The sequence below is a fragment of the Lampetra fluviatilis genome, chromosome 4 (genome assembly GCF_964198595.1).
Source record: "Lampetra fluviatilis chromosome 4, kcLamFluv1.1, whole genome shotgun sequence".
NCBI lineage: Eukaryota > Metazoa > Chordata > Hyperoartia > Petromyzontiformes > Petromyzontidae > Lampetra > Lampetra fluviatilis.
In genome coordinates this window covers 11,321,697-11,325,847 of record NC_136278.1, presented here as the reverse complement: position 1 = coordinate 11,325,847, position 4,151 = coordinate 11,321,697, and positions in this window count along the sequence as shown.

Here is a 4,151-nt window from a genome sequence, read left to right as displayed (position 1 = left end):
AAAAACTGATAAAAATTGGTGTAATAAAAGGATGTTTTGTTGATTACTGAAGTCAAAGGTAGTATTCCACTTTTCACTAATGGTGTGGCAAACACATACACTTTAATAGAACTGTGATGGTAACCTCGACTATGATTAATGTATAGTGTTCGTTATGCCAAATCTTAGAGGAATTGGTCTACACATTACAGTACAGGTGAAATGTGTTGCATCAATGGGCATTGCAGGACAATTTTACGTGCTTTAAACCTATAATATCGAAGTACAGTATGTATGAGGAAATACATCCTTTTGGCAGAATTATCACCATGACAACTCTACTGTATTGTTCAAGTATTCATTAGGTATGGTGTTGTGGCTGACCAAAAAAGTGTATGCACTTGATGAAATATTCAGTATTCAACTTTTTTTGCCACTTTATTCCAACCATATTTATCTTTCAACATTAGCTACCTTTCACATGCTTTGTATCAAATATTTATTAAATATTCTGAAACTTATCCACAGAGATATAATGGGTGCTGTTGACGGATCCCATTGTTCGCGTTAAGCCACGAAGACAAACATCAATGGATAAACGCAGATAATAGTGATTTGTTGATATTTGTAATGAACTCTTCTTATCCGTCCAAAAGCCAGAGGTAACAGGAGTCTGAGGTGACTTTTGAGGACCCCTTTCATGTACCTTCTAACGACAGATAAACACGGATTAATTCATGGAGAAATTTGCCACTCAAGTGTAGCATGCTGTAGCATAATTACCATCATCATCATCTTTATCACTATCAACATCATTACCATTATAGCCACATCATCTATATAACTTGTATATCCGAGAAATATATTTCCTGTCTCTATGACGCATGCATCATGGTTCAATGTTGCTCTCTCAAGAGCAAATACTGCATGATTTACCACTATTAACCATTAACCATCTCAAACTCAGTGATGCAATAGTCGTTAAACGTATAACAACACATGTTAAAGAACGATAAGAAATGATTGCATTTTAACAAAGCAATCTGCACAGCGAGACTTGATAAATAAGGAAAATAAAAGTGACATACAAAACGTTACCAATTTCAAATTTTGAAGGTGGACTGATTAAAATTATGAAATAGAGAGGGGAGAGTAGGCTTGTGTACTTTTGGAAAACATTTTTTAATGAAAAGCAACATATAAATGTGCCTTAAAGAAGAACGTTTTGCACCATTGCATATTTTCTGCCATGACTTGGGAGCCACCTGTCCGCATTTTGACCAGGAATCGGCATCTTTGTTTTTGGCGGCAGGAATTAAATGTTTTACCAAGATCTGGCGGTATTGAACTCTATTACAGCATACTGTTCAGTTTTCGTAGGCTTAGGCCCACAGAGAAATATGTTCTGTTTTGGTTTTGCTAAAAGGGGGACAACGCTATAGCCATGACATGGATTGAAAATGTGCACACCGGCAAAGAACATGGATGAAAAGCTGAAAAGTATTTCAAGGAACGTGGAGATGTGCATGTATGGAATTACTATGAAACTATTTTTTATATTCTTGGTTCTTTCGGTAAAGTCACTGAGAATCTTAAAAGTATTTCAAGGAACGTGGAGATGTGCATGTATGGAATTACTATGAAATTATTTTTTTAATTCTTGGTTCTTTCGGGAAAGTCACTGAGCTATACATTTTCAGAAGCAATCTGGCCACAAACGTTAGCTCAACGAAGTGGCTTATGTGGAAATGTATAGCAGCCAAATGCTCTAAACACATGTTGATGTGGAGGGAAAAACCGGAGGACCAGAAGAAAAATCTACGACCACGAGGAGAGAGACACTCAAAATATACAGGCATCAGGTCGGGATCGAACTCACGACTACCTGCATACCAGACAAGGTAGTTAACATCTCGCCACCGTGAGGCACTTACGTTGAAGGAGGAAGACATGTTAAGAGAAATCGGCTCTCTTGTAACGAGATGGATTGTGGCATTGTGGAACTGTGAGGGATGGTGAAGAAGTGGTGAAACCTTCATCCAGAAGTTGATTTATGATGTTTAATCATTATTACCCTGGATATTAAATCAACAAGGTTGTCCATATCCGCTGTCTGTACTGTAGTTAAAAGCTGATAATCAGAAAATGTATCCACTCTTATCTCTCTAGCCTCTATATGTGCTTTGAAGAAATGCCAATAGCCTTTTATATATTTTCCTTTTAAGGCAGTATTATTGACAAAAATCTAGATTTTTTTTCTGGTAAAATTGTGCTTGAGCATCATTCCCAACGCAGCATTACCAAATAATTTTATATACTAGCTTGCGTTACAGTATAGTACTTTCATTGATGCTATCAGTGCTGTCCGCTCATTTTAGTATACACTAAAAGGTTTGAGTGGTGCAAATTCCACGTTATCGTGGCTGCCATTCTATAATGCTGTATAGCAGTTTAGATACAATACGTGTGTGTGTGTAAACTAGAACGTTTTTTTCTTCCTGTGTATTAAAAAAATTAGATAAATCTACCCCTAAAAACCCTTTGGATGATTGTTAATTTATTGAGGTGCATTTTTTCAGATCCAGATTTCTAAAACTGACTATAAAAGATGGTTGCATTCCCTAGCTGTTGCTCATTGAATTTCATTACTGCAATAATGGACTTACAGTACAGCATTTAAGTACTGAAACATGCCAAGGCATGTATTATGGATTCCTGTTCATGCAAATTGATAGCGGATGTGAAATAACACATACTTTTGAGTCTTGCAACGTGGTACGTAATTGTGACTAATATTTAACGTTTTATAAATTACATATTAATAGACACTGAAAAAAAATGTTAACGTGCATAAAAAGCGAAGTAAATTAGAGCACTGTATTGTTAATTCATTTGGTACTAGAGTTCAGTATTTGTTTGAGACTAGTCATCACCATCATCAAACATGATCTATCCACTACTGGATGAAGGCCTTCTGAAGCCTTCGACATATTTGATAGTCCTGGCATTTTACAATCCCCCAAGCACCTGATATGTATCTGCGGTGGCAGTTCCCTGGCTTTTGTCATAGGAATGTGGAATTCCCACTGGACGGTGGAAGTACCGTCCAACGCCCTTTAGAGCATTAAAAGTGCAGATGACAACTGCAGCAATGTGGAATAACATAGTGAACGGTGTAGTCATCACATTACGCACACATCTAATTTAAATTACAGTCCAGCATTTGGGCTCGGTGAACACATTAAACGTGGGCGTTGTGTGGAAACTACACAGTGTCAATGCGTTGTTAAGAACACTTCATTAGACAACAGTTTCATTTTCTTTGCAGTGGAAGTTATTTACAAAAGTATGCCCTGGGTTGGGAGGAAACTACACAAGTCGGCGGTCCAGGATTGTTGTTGCCCACGGCTGTGATTCACACAATCTGAGCGAGGCTTGAAGCTTGGGACGGAGACTTGAACCTTGGGACGAATTGTCGAAATAAATACGAAACAAGAGCCTTGGCAGTCGGTCGCCACAACAACAGCAGCAGCAACCAGTTTCAGGCGGAACTGCGTTGAAGTTGTATCAGCACCTCTGACACATCGATCGATTGGATATCACTTGAATCTGTTCAGTGGCTAACGTCGCAACATTTTTGATGACGTCTATTTAACGCACTGTATAAGGCAAATATTTCGCTTGTTCATAAAGCAGCAGTTCTTATTTCACAATTAAAATATTTCGTGATTTGCCTGTCGGTATTTGGCGATTTAAATAGTTCACGATTGGCCTATACGTATTTCATGATTGACCTGCACATATGTCATGACTTAAATATTTCATGATTGTTCGAGACGTTCATATTTCATGATGGGTCTACGCCGTATTTTGAGTATGTGTGTGTATTTCAATACAAAAAACATGTTTGCTCGTCCTGTTAGGGATGGTCAAAAGTTTGAGAATGACAAAGCTGACTCTTGTGACACGTGCATTTTTAGTCACTTATGGGAACTAAGAACTGGGGAGGCGGGGGGGGCGATGTGCAGATGATGCTGGTGGAAGCTTCCCGCACGTGATTTTGGAAACAACAATAAACATTATTCGCTGAAAGTACCAAAACAAAATCACCCCTTTATCCCGTCACGGTCAATATTTTCCACTGGAAGGTTACATTACACGCAGCCAGCATA